At 40.7% G+C, this 13,382-nt stretch overlaps 1 long non-coding RNA gene across 1 annotated transcript in view; it reads left to right on the top strand.

Annotated features, from left to right (window-relative positions):
* LOC141278310 (uncharacterized) overlaps nt 1-7,284 on the top strand; it is a 55,309-nt gene extending 48,025 nt beyond the window's left edge. The window contains exon 2 of the long non-coding RNA XR_012330810.1: nt 6,514-7,284. This is a non-coding gene — a long non-coding RNA (uncharacterized lncRNA). The remainder of the gene's footprint in view (nt 1-6,513) is intronic.
* The last annotated feature ends 6,098 nt before the right edge of the window (nt 7,285-13,382 follow it).

Genomic DNA, 13,382 nt, shown 5'->3' with positions numbered 1-13,382 from the left:
CCTTCAACATTCATTCAGGAAGTTAACAACTCTGCCTTAGCTTCCACTTTCTATTGTGTGGGCCCTCAAGGTCATCCAGAGCTGAGAGCTAAGGACATCCTTAGGTCTTTCCACAGCATGCATGGAGTTCTGGGCATACATAGCCCCATACACACACTTGACTTTCTAGATTCTTAGGAATATGTCAGAGCTTTCAAAGTCCCTATGGACATCTTATGCCCCATATTTTCCTTTAAAGCTTTTTTGGTTAGCGTATTGTTTATCCCAACTTTATTTGTCACTCCTGTCAACCAGAGAGTTAAACAATTGCCACTAATTGTTTGGCCAAACACCCCTGTGGAAAATGCTTTTCCCACTAGATGAACTCCACGCTGAGTCATGTCAAATATAGACAGCCTTGCAAGTAGGGTCTTCCAGGAGCCACCAGGCAAGTCAAAGGATGATAATTCTCTGGAAATGAGGCTTTGAAGGGCGTCTAACTCCATTCAGCAACTTCCAGTGGTTGCCAGGTTACCAATTTTTGAGATGATTGCAGGCTGTTTGTTTTCAAGGCGGTATGGAGCTAGAGAAGGGGGTTGGAAGAGGGCAAGTTAAAATGCCACAAATCTCACTGTTTTTGCTGAGATTGAGCCATTTTTTCCTGAATAAACACTCCTCAGATTGCTGCAAGGCTTGGGGTTTATATCTAGAGTTCTGAAAAAGTGAACTGAAAATTTTTAGCAGTTTTCTTCTTCCTTTTATAAAGAATTTGTGGTGGTCCTTACTCTGCCATTTTCTCTAACATTACTCCTCTGTAGCTTATTTAAGGTGACATATTTTGCCACTCAAATGGTTGTATCCAATTACCATATTTTTGCATGGCTAAATCCTACAAATCCTTAGGACTCAGCTCAAGAGCCCCTTCCTTGAGCAATGGAACACTTTCCATAAATTAAATCAGATGCAGAAGCTGATTAAGGGAATCAGATGCTGTCCCAGCTGCTCTTGTTCAATGAGTGAATGAGGAGAACTGGATCTATGCCAAGTCAGCATTCACTTTTCCCAGTTCCCCCCACCTCCTCCCTATAGTAGCCCTTGAAGCACTGCCTCTGAGAGCCTGAGGCTCTGCAGATCATAGCATGAAATTCTAAAGCAGAGGAATTCTTGGTGGGGATTTCAGAAAGCAGATTCAAGCAGCAGGCTGTCAGTTGGGCTGGATAACATCAAAATCCTTTCTAACCAGAAATTATATGTTTTCTTGAATGAAAAGAATGAACAATTACTCCGATGATTCACTAACAAGGCCATTGTATTTTTTTTACAAAATTATAGAAATATGTAAATTACTGATACATGCCCCCCGCCAAAGAAAATTCACTACCTATTAGAAATATGAATATAAGAAAAGTTTTCTTAATCTATTATGAAGATTCTTGGAGAGAAATGTTGGCTAAGAATTTTGAAGACCATTGGCACAGGTATATTGATACTACCACTGCCTTGGATCATATCTAAGTTTTTCAAATTAGACAATTAGTATGAATCAACCTGAACATCCCCTGGGACATGTGAGTCCTATTTTGGAGACCATAGTGTTAAATTTTTTTTAATGGGCTATAATGTTATTTCTAAGTGGATTTAGAGCATTTTTAATGTACAGAATTAAGAAAATCGGACATTTATTGGTTTTATATAACATAATGCATTTATAGACTGGTGTAACATGTTGTGGAAAGAAAAAACTGTTGGGAAACTAATACCAATAAATAGTGGTTGATTATGGTACTGCTGATATTTTAAACAGCTCTCTTTTGGGACTTCCCTGGTGGTCCAGTGGTTGGGACTCCGTGCTTCCACTGCAGGAGGCGCGGGTTCAATCCCTGGTTGGGGAACTAGGATCCCGTATGCCATGCAGCACAGTCAAATAAATAAATAAAAATAAAATCATTGAACAGCTCTCTTCATATACTATTTAGACAAAATAACCAAAAATTTTAGACTTACGGGATTATAATGAAGACAGTCATTCATACCTAAAGTTCTAAAGCAAAGCAAAGAGAAATTGAGGCTGCCCAGTTATCCTGTGAAGTTTGTCATTGAAGACCTCTAGCCTAGGTGACTCAGAGAGAATAAAATGCTCTTCTGGGCTTCCCTGGTGGCACAGTGGTTGAGAGTCCGCCTGCCGATGCAGGGGTCACGGGTTCGTGCCCCGGTCCGGGAAGATCCCACGTGCCGCGGAGCGGCTGGGCCCGTGAGCCACGGCCGCTGAGCCTGCGCGTCCGGAGCCTGTGCTCCGCAACGAGATAGGCCACAACAGTGGGAGGCCCGCGTACCGCAAAAAACAACAACAAAAAAAAAGAATAAAATGCTCTTCTTTTAATAACAGATTTTTGCCTGAATAACTCAGACAATTTCATTGATACTTCAATTAGCATTATCCATAAAATCATTTAAGTAAGAAGTTTTAAAATTAGAACCTCTAACTGAGGCATTCAAAACAAAAGATACAACATTCCAAAGCAAAGTGAAAGTTGGTTGTATGACCATTTTAAAAATAACTTTATACTTTGAAATAGTTCAAGACTTCCAAGAAATTACAAAAATAGTTCAGAGGGTCTCATGCACCCTTCACCAAGCTTTATATAATGTTAATATCTTACATAGCCGTTATATATGTCAAAACTAGAATTGCATAACTCTTAAACTCCTCATTCATGTTGAGCCTATAAAAGCATCAAGTTGCTGGAGATCAAAATATAGGATTTTTGAAGGGTGATACTTCTTCAGAAAGAACTCTGGGTATACAATGTTCATTGCATCTCTATTTACAATAGCCAGGACATAGAAGCAACCCAAGTGTCCATCGACAGATGAATGGATAAAGAAGATGTGGCACATATATACAATGGAATATTACTCAGCCATAAAGAGAAACGAAATTGAGTTATTTGTAGTGAGGTGAATGGACCTAGAGACTGTCATACAGAGTGAAGTAAATCAGAAAGATAAAAACAAATACCATATGCTAACATACATATATGGAATCTAAAAAAAAAAAAAAGGTTCTGAAGAACCTAGGGGTAGGATAGGAATAGAGACGCAGACGTAGAGAATGGACTTGAGGACACGGGGAGGGGGAAAGGTAAGCTGGGACGAAGTGAGAGAGTGGCATTGACATATATACACTACCAAGTGTAAAATAGATAGCTAGTAGGAAGCAGCCGCATAGCACAGGGAGATCAGCTGGGTGCTTTGTGACCACCTAGAGGGATGCATACGGAAGGTGGGAGGGAGACGCAAGAGGGAGGAGACATGGGGATATGTGTATATGTATAGCTGATTCACTTTGTTATAAAGCAGAAACTAACACACCATTGTAAAGCAGTTACACTCCAATAAAGATGTTTTTAAAATTTAAATAAATAAATAAACCAAAATACAAACAAACAAACCTCTGGGTATGCTATGGGTCCCCCCTAATGCTTCATCCACAAGCGACCACAGATCTATAACAAATTTTATTTTCTATTATTTCTAAGAGGCCCTAACTGTCTGGAAAACTATAGGAGAATAAAACCTTTAGGTAACTGTATGGGTTTTTGGTTTGGCTTTGGTTTTTTATTTCCTTAAAGCTTGGCAGCTTTTACTATTTTCTAATTCAAGGAGAATATTCAACAACAACAAAAATTTGTCTCTAGGTAACTGTGATACAAGACTTCAAATGCAAAATTTCTTTTTCTTTAAATCTCTCATGAGCACATCTCTAATGTTATTTCTACTTTTGTAGCTGTCTCATTTTAGCAAAATTGTCATTGAAATCTACTTGGGAGAGAAGGGGAACGGCAGTCATATGCTCAGTGTGGTTTTTATCTGCCTGAACACAGACCAAACGCCTGCAGGTCTGTACCCTGGCAAGTCATACTTTATCACTGAGCACGCCTTTGTACCTCACTTCATGACTCAGTGCTTGACTGGTCCACCTCCTGCCAATTCTGCATCACCCATGTCCTCTCCACTCAGCTGAACCTCTTCTTTTGATCTATCTTTTCAGGTTTGGATTCTTCCTGGGATTTTTGCAATCCCTCAAATCTTAGACTTGGTCCACTAAAAATAGGGCATGTTTAATTCAAAATCCAATACCTTCACTTCATTCCTTTTGGGGAAAAAATTAATCATTTCATTTCTTATGTTAATGTTGTTGATCTTATTTTCAATTCATCTCTGCATTTCCTACTTTACCTAGCAGAGTGCCTTGGACATAATAGGAAATGAGTGAATGTCTAATGAATGGATGGATTCCTTCCATAAAGAAAGGAGCTGAAAGGATGACAAATTAAGGCAATTAGCCAGATAATTAAAACATTTTAAATTAAACATACAGAGACTGTCATACAGAGTGAAGTAAGTCAGAAAGAAAAAAACAAATATCGTATGTTAACACATACATGTGGAACCTAGAAAAATGGTACAGATGAACTGGTTTGCAGGGCAGAAATAGAGACACAGATGTAGAGGACAAACGTATGGACACCAAGTGGGGAAAGTGGCGGGGGTGGTGGTGGGGTGGTGGTGTGATGAATTGGGAGATTGGGACTGACATGTATACACTGATGTGTATCAAATGGATGACTAATAAGAAAATAAATTTTTAAAAAAACACATTTTTTTCTAACATTTGAACATTTCAGCAAGAGTTTATTTTAATTATACAGATAATTACTTTAATATACCACATCACTCTTTGCACATGTGTGAGACCCAATATTTATATACAAATACAGTCTTACAAAAAGTAGGTAACCCCAGTTGGGTTAAAAATCATGTTCATGGAAAATTTCTAAATGAATACAAAAGATACTGTTACCAATAAATATTATTTCTGGAGAGTGAGGAAAGGGAATTTTTTGATCAATGAGGTTACCAGACTTACAATTTTTACAGTGTATGCTTCTGTACTGTTTTTTTAATTAATCTTCTTTCTTTCTTTCTTCCTTCCTTCCTTCCTTCCTTCCTTCCTTCCCTTCCTTCTTTCTTTCTTCCTTCCTTCCTTCCTTTCTTCCTTCCTTCCTTTCTTTCCTTCTTTCCTTCTTTCTTTCTTTCTTTCTTTCTTCCTTCCTTCCTTCCTTCCTCCCTCCCTCCCTCCCTCTCTCTCTCTCTTCCTTTCTTCCTTCCTTCCTTCCTTCCTTTCTTCCTTTCTTTCTTTTCTTTTCTTTTCTTTTCTTTCTTTCCTCTCCCGTGCCACACAGCTTGTGGGATCTTAGTTCCCCAACCAGGGCTTGAACCTGGGCCCTCGCAGAGTCCTAACCACTGGACCGCCAGGGAATTCCCACTTCTGTACTGTTTTAATTTTTCATGAGCATGTATTACTTTTCAATATTAATTTTTAAGATTATATTAACTAAGCAGAAAGCTAAGCAGAGGTACTGTGGTCCTGAACTTTTGAGCTTATAGCCTTCATTGACTCATAGTGGGGGACACAAAAACAAATGCCTCCAGAGCACAGGCAGGTAATGTAAGTAAGCAAACTGGGCTGCAAATAGATTATGGCAAAGGGGGCAGTGCCTGCTCTGTCTAAAGTGGCCAGGTGCTACCCAATTAGCAACTCTAGCTAATTGCTGCTATGCAGGAATACGGGTCCAATGCTGTCATCACTCAATTTTCAAAGGAAGTTAGAGGTCTGGAAAATTTTTGGTGTAACTTCCTGATTTTTAAATGAAAGCAATTGATTTTAAAATTTTGTAGTTTAAGATGTAAACCAAACAAAACATGTCTATGGCCCAGATCTAACCTGTGGGTCACCAGTTTGCAAGCTCTGACTTAGGTAGTAGTTTAGAATAATTTGTTTGTTCTTTTAAAAACAGATGAGATGTTTCAGGAAATTTACTCATCTGTTGCCTGTTTTTCCTCCTATCCAAAATAGCAGTCAGTGTTCCAGAGCATACAAAAGGCTTTAGGTATTGCCATGATGACTGAGCTATTAGGACCCAGAAACTGTCAAGCCTCTGCAGACTTGCTAACTGATTCCCAATCAGCATAGCATTCTGGGGCCAGTCACAAAGAATGAGGTCTCAGGCATGGTAGCAGTTTTTCCTGAGGAGACTGTGAAGGCCAAGAATGGAAATGAGGTTGATAGAAAAGAATCAAATTGGAGTGGTCTTCAAGCCTTAGAGTTATGGCCAATTGGATTATAAACTTTCAAATAGTCATGGTGGCCAAATGTAGGTTATGCCTAATGTGATGTTTGGGTATGAGCAGGGTTCAAGACAAATAAAAAGCATTTATTCCACATAAAGACATTGGGAGGCAGATACACATTTAGAAAGATGAGTACCTCCCAGCGTCAGGCTTAGTATTCAAGGTCGAGCCATAAGGGAAGAATAATTCAGAATAACCCAATGGAGTCTGTTTTTCACTTAAAATCATTTCTATCACCATTCAATAAAGACCATGAAGATAGTGCAGTTACCCTGCAAATGAATTCTGTCAAGTCACTTGCTCAATTGAGGTTTCATGCCAGGTATTTTCCCCTTACAGATAACAACGTCTGCCACACCACTCACCAGCACTCGCCATTGAAAACTTAGCTGAAAACCAGGAATTAAATAACATTAACCAACAAAAGCCCTCAAAGCATCCAAAATTACCTTTGCAAGGCCAGGAAGTAAGGACCACAAGGCTGTTTAGAGGGGCATCTCTCCCTCCACACAGCACATGTTGAGACCAGTTGGCACACAACGCTGAGAAAATGGACTCTGGTTCTTCAGTTCAAGGAGGTTGGAAGCAGCAAATGAATACAACACAGCACTTCGTAGGCACTCCATATATTTATCAAGTGATATATATGAATACTGGAAACAAAACACAGCTAAAACTATCAGCCAGCTGCCTGACAGGAAGAGAGAAGGCAGATATCCTGAAGAGTTGACACAGACTTAAAATAACACCTTGGTCTGAAGATATTAAGGGTGGGAATAAAGCTCCTGAAAGCCTCACTCTACTCTGCACAGTGCCAAGCTGCTGCTCTTCCCTGGTTGAGATGGTCTGCTCTGGGACCCGGGTGCCTGGGTTCCATTGTTACCAACTGGCTGGTTGAAGTGGGACAAGTAGCTTAACCTCTCCTTTTTTTTTTTTTTTTTTGTTGAAGTATAGTTGATTTACAATGTTGTGTTAGTTTCAGGTGTACAGCGAAGTGATTCAGTTATACGTATACATATATGCATTCTTTTTCAGATTCTTTTCCCTTATAGGTTATTACAAAATACTGAGTGTAGTTCCCTGTGCTATACAGTAGGTCCTTGTTGGTTATCTATTTTATATTTTTATGTATATCGGTGTGTGTGTGTGTTAACCTCTCTTAACTTGGATTTCCTCATCTACAAAATCTATCTGCCTCATAGGGTTATGAGGATTCAATGAGTTAACGTTTGTTAAAAAAAAAAACAACAACAACTTAGAAGAGTGCCACATACATAAAAAATACTCAATAAGGTTATCTCTGGATGAGGGTGCTGTGTCATCCCTGAAAAAGATTAGATTATGTTCAGGATAATCTAATTAATAAGACAGGAAGTAAGTAACAAATGTATGGCAGACCCTCTCCCAAAATTCTTAAAACAAAAAGTTTTGGTTGGGGCTTCCCTGGTGGTGCAGTGGTTGAGAGTCCGCCTGCCGACGCAGGGGATGTGGGTTCGTGCCCCAGTCTGGGAAGATCCCACATGCCGCGGAGCGGCTGGGCCCGTGAGCCATGGCCGCTGAGCCTGCGCGTCCGGAGCCTGTGCTCTGCAACGGGAGAGGCCACAACAGTGAGAGGCCCGCGTACCGCAAAAAAAAAAAAAAAAGTATTTAAGAGGCTGAGCTTTATACTTTATACTTTTCATTCCATCACAAAGGAGGGCTAAAAAAAATTTCAACCTTCTATAAACTCCTTCAGAATCAGAAGTGTATAACTGCCTTTATTTCCCCTCTCAATGACTAGCATAGGCTTAGAACTGTTTGGCCTCATTTTTGGCCATTTGAGTCTGACGGACCCTCACCCACACATAAGCAAGATTGAAGCACTGTTTAAATTTGGATTCAGAATACCCTAGCCATGCTTTCCTCTTGATTTCAATTTCCTTCTGTTTCTCTTATCTCCCCTGCTTCAAACTCCTGACTCCATTGCCCAGCTTTGGCCTCCATATTTGCCCCATGGATTTGGTGTTCGCCTTTCCTCCCCACTGTGTTCTGACATCAGTCACTCACTACTTGAACAGTCATCATCTACGCTCTCACCAGTGCTGGCTACATAATCTGTGGAGCCCAGTGAAAAATGAAAAAGTGAGGCCTCTTGTTTAAAAAGCAGAAGAAAAAGTTTTTCCCTTTTTCTTTGTGGTCCCTCTCTTGACTTGTCATGGTGTTTTATACTTGCTGCTTGATGTTGCACCCCCTCATGCTTGAGGACACTTGAGGGACGAGTGTGTCCCAGTCCCACAACTCAACAGGCGGCCCGTGTGTGGCATGCCTGGCCCCATCCCTTCCTGCCTCATGCGCAGGCCCCAACCAATGGATGCTGGGGGTGCTGGCAGTTGAGAAGCAGGGAGCAACAAGTGGTGAAAAGCAAGATGGCTTATGAGCTGAAGCCCCAAGTCCCTGGTTCATGCTCCATTGTCCCATCCAACTTCACTTATAAAACACAAATTCAAAAATTAAATTATTAAAAATTTCAAGATGGCGATCACAGAGCATTCAACTTGAAGCATGGCATCCTTCTGAGCAGAAGGCCTTGCACATCTGCACTGGTTGCAGGCTCATGATGCATGAGCCCTGCCTGCCACCTTGGAATTCTAAACCCAATCCCCACTTGGGCCTCTTGGCCAGCACCCTGGTCCTCTGGGAGGGAGTCTGATTCAGACACTGTCCTTCACACTGTAAACTCAAAGCCAGAATCCCAGAATTCAGTCAAGTTATTCCTTGTGCCTCTTGCTTTACTTTGTGTGTCTGGCTTCCCTGGATCCACATACCCAACATGCACAAGTACCTCAGGACAAGAAATGAATGAGCCACGTTTTCCCCACACTAGTCTCTGCTTTTCTTTTCAGAAGCATTTCCAAGCGTCTGAGCGCCTGAGAGGAGTGCTGGACCAGATCCCAACACACACATTAAACTGTATAACAGGACACCCCTCATCTAAGACCTTTTTCTTTTTTTCCTCCTTACCTTTCTCTAGCTCCATCTTCTTACTCATATTTCAAGTTACACTGTGTTGAGTATAGGAAGTCACTGTTTATGTTTATTATTGAAAGAGGCATTCTGATCCAGCCGTGACAAGATAGAGAGTCAAACAAAACCCACTGTAACGCCCTTCAGCGTAATCTGAGTAGGCTGTATGGATTTTATAGTAACCAGCCATGTGCTTCCGGCTGCCAGCTCCCAGACTGAATTTCTCTGCTACCAGTAGATATTGGAGATCTTTTGCCAATTCTCTGGAGAAATAGAAACAAGATTTACTGAGATCAGATATACCATATTTATTTCAGGTGACTTAATGGTTGCTTTATCTTGAGCATTTAAAAAATCTGTTAGGCTTAAAAAATTTTGAATTTAAATGTGAAAGTTATGGTTGTCCTTAGCTAATTCAGTCCCTGCCTTATCCTTTTATCAGTCACATCATATGAAATCATATCATTTGTCATTTCATATCAGAGTTTTAAAATGAAAAAGACCTTGAAATCATCTCATCTACTCATTTCACTTTTCAGATGAGGAAACTGAGACCCAGAGTCACACACAGCGTCTTAGGTAGTGTTGGGAGCACAGCTGGAACTGGCTTCTGACTTCTTGCCAGCCCTGCCCTGACTCTACAGCGTGAAGACTCAAAGAATCAAAGAAGTATAAGAAATGTTTTTGGGATATTTATAGAGTTTTTTTTCTGATTAAATGACCAACAAATTAGCCTCAAATAAAACATTTTAAACTCTTTTATATAAAAATGGAAAGGCCAACTACAAACTGGGAAACATTGAAAATTTGCAACTCATAAACCTTACTGCTCTTATTAGATTGAAAAGCACCCATATACTTATATAATTACAAATCAATTATCCTTGGTATTTGAGCTTATCCAGAATCTTGTTTGTTTGTTCCTTTTCAGGATCCCACGTAATGATCGTTTTTAACAGCACTCACAGAACCAGCACCATGACATACCCTAGAGACCCCAGTACCAGCCAGTCAGTGCCCCCTCCTCAGAGGTCCAGGCCTCACCCAAGGATGCTGCCTTCAAGCTCCTGAGGCAACAGTACAGCTGAGCAGTGAACCTTCTCAGAGGCTTGAGTCTCAGCTTTGTAGGACCCACCCTCAAGCTTCTAACCTTAACAGTCCCAAACTCTTCCATTTATTCCCCGGGTTTTAGGCTGGTAGCTGCGTCCTAAGACAGCTACTTCCTTAGTGTTTCTTTTTTCCCTTTTCATTTCTTCAATATTTGGTTGACGCGTCTTTATATGAAATTCTCTGTTAAAATAACTCGTGTGATTTCTGTCTCCCGACTGATACAATCAATCCAACAACCCTGTGAGGGTATATCCATTTTTCAGATGAAAAAATGGAAACATAGAATAGATGAGTAACTGAACTAAAGACACAAACTAGTATGAGACAGAAATAAGCTTAAACCCAGGTCTTTCTAGTTGCAAAGCCATTGTTCTTTTAAACAGCACAGTTCTGCAAGGTAAAGGCAGATCTAGTCAGTAGCTCTCTGGCCTCTTTCAGCAAGGAGATTGGTATTCAAATTAGACTGGGTAGAAGCAAAGTATGTCACGTAAATGCAAGAGTGAGCACACGTGGGCCCAAGTGAATTCTATTCCAAGGCACTGAAGGGACCTGCAGACGTGATTTGGGATACTGTAATCATCTCCAAACAAAACTAAAATAGTGGAGAAAGTTAAAGATTCTTCCCTTTTCCAGATGGGTATACGGATATTTAGTCTTCACATTAGTCTCCAGCAAAAATCTCAGATGTTCCTTGTGACTTTTACCAAAACTGCCCGATTCCCAAGAACAAGCACGTGGAACCAACTCAGGTCATTTACATTTACAGAGTGCTCTACAACATGCTTGTGGGTAAAACGGTGAAATAAGGAATGGATGAGGGTCACAATTTTGGTGTGTAAATATGCTTGTCTGGAAGTAAGGGAAGTAAGTTCAAGGGCGGTGTTGGTGCCTGGGCTGGACCCAGCAGGCGGGTTTCAAAAGGCAGAGCAGAGAGCAAACCCGAGTCTTAATCCTCACCGCCAGCGAGGCTCCTCCTGTGCCTCCCAGGGTAATGAATCCAGGTTGAAGTAAGACCAACAAGGAAGAAGTCATCAAGGTCATCCTGATGATCAGATACAGAAGGTAAGCAGACCCAGGGATTATTACTAGGGAGATGAGATAAATCTATCAGACCTTGCAGTCAAGTGTTCCTTTCTAAGGGAGGAGCTTCAGGTTTCTCTTTGCATCCCTGTCTCCAAGTGGTTAAGATGGTGACCATTGTGGTCATTTGTTGGTTTTGCCACCAGCATCCATTCCTCTTCCTTCTGGCAGCAGTTCCTTACTCTTTCTTTGCAGGAACATGCTTTGCTTAATTGGCTACGTTCTTTGTGAACATCAAGAAGTCCCACTGCCACCTCCAGCATGGGGTGAGCATGGGCCCCAAGCCAGGCCAATCAGATTCTCCTTAAAATTTGAATCCCTGATCAGAGACAAAAGACTAAAAACAATTGCTGCTGAAACAAAAGCAGCACCTTGAAAATACTGTCCATTGGTTCCTGCTCTTTGGATTCCCAAAGCTGCCTCTGTTCTGTTCTCTCCGGGCCTGATTCTTCCACTCCCCCTTCAATTTTCTGAGCTACCCCACTTCTCTCAAATAAATCCATGTTTAGCCAGGGCTTTTGTTCATTAGTTTGCTTGCTTGTAGCTGAGGAATCCTCACTGACTCCACAAGCTGTGCTGGTAAAGGAAAAATCTAAAGCTTCTCTGCAAACTTTAGCAGACTGCTATAGAAAAAAGACATTGGTCTTTGCCTTCCCTGGTGGTGCAGTGGTTGAGAGTCCGCCTGCCGATGCAGGGGACACGGGTTTGTGCCCCGGTCTGGGAAGATCCCACATGCCGCGGAGCAGCTGGGCCCGTGAGCCATGGCCACTGAGTCTGCGCGTCTGGAGCCTGTGCTCCGCAACAGTGAGAGGCCCGCGTGCTGCAAAAAAAAAAAAAAAAAAAAGACATTGGTCTTTTTCTACATTGTTTCCAGTTGCACATACTCACAGCAAAGATACAGGGAAGCAGATTTTAACTTCTATACTTTCAGGGACTGAGTTGACTTTTTGTTCACCACTAAATCTGAAGTGCCCAGCACAGTGGTAGGTGTTAAATAAATATCAATTATGTGAATAAATGGAAACAGAGAAGGAACTTTCCAACAATTAGTTTAATAATGGAATTGCTACATCATGGAGTAGCGAGCTCCTTGTCACTGCAGAGATTTTTTTTTTAATTTTATTGAAGTATAGTTGATTTACCATGTTGTGTTAGTTTCAGGTGTACAGCAAAGTGATTCAGTTATACATATACATGTAATCATTCTTTTTCAGATTCTTTTCTCATATAGGTTATAACAAAATACTGAGTAGAGTTCTCTGTGTTATACAGTAGGTCCTTGTTGATTATCTATCTTATATATAACAGTGTGTGTGTTAATTCCAAGCTCCTGATTTATCCCTCTCTCCCACATGTTCCCTTTGGTAACCATAAGTTTGTTTTCAATATCTGTAAGTCTGTTTCTGTTTTGTAAATAAGGTCATTTGTATCATTTTTAAAAATTAGATTCCACATATGAGTGATATCACATGATATTTGTCTTTGTCTGACTTACTTCACTTAGTATGATAATCCCTAGGTACATCCATGTTGCTGCATATGTCATTATTTCATTCTTTTTATGGCTGAGTAATATTCCATTGTATATATGTAGCACATCTTTATCCATTCCTCTGTCAATGGACATTTAAGTTGCTTCCATGTCTTGACTGTTGTAAATAGCGCTGCTATGAACTTAGGGGTACATGTATCCTTTTGAATTATAGTTTTGTCTGGGTAAAAGCCCAGGAGTGGGATTGCTGGATCATACGGTAGTTCTATTTTTAGTTATTTAAGGAACCTCCATACTGTCCTCCATAGTGGTTGTACCAATTTACATTCCCACCAACAGTGTAGGAGGGTTTCCTTTTCTCCACACCCTCTCCACCATTTATTGTTTGTAGACTTTTTGATGATAGCCATTTTGACCAGTGTGAGGTGATGATACCTCATTGTAGTTTTGATTTTCATTTCTATGATTATTAGTGATGCTGAGCATCTTTTCACGTGCCTCTTGCCCATCTGTATGTCTTTAA

This window comes from Tursiops truncatus, chromosome 3, assembly GCF_011762595.2.
Source record: "Tursiops truncatus isolate mTurTru1 chromosome 3, mTurTru1.mat.Y, whole genome shotgun sequence".
Taxonomy (NCBI): Eukaryota; Metazoa; Chordata; class Mammalia; order Artiodactyla; family Delphinidae; genus Tursiops; species Tursiops truncatus.
Note: the sequence above shows the minus strand (reverse complement) of the source record. Positions and strands in the feature narration are given on the sequence as shown.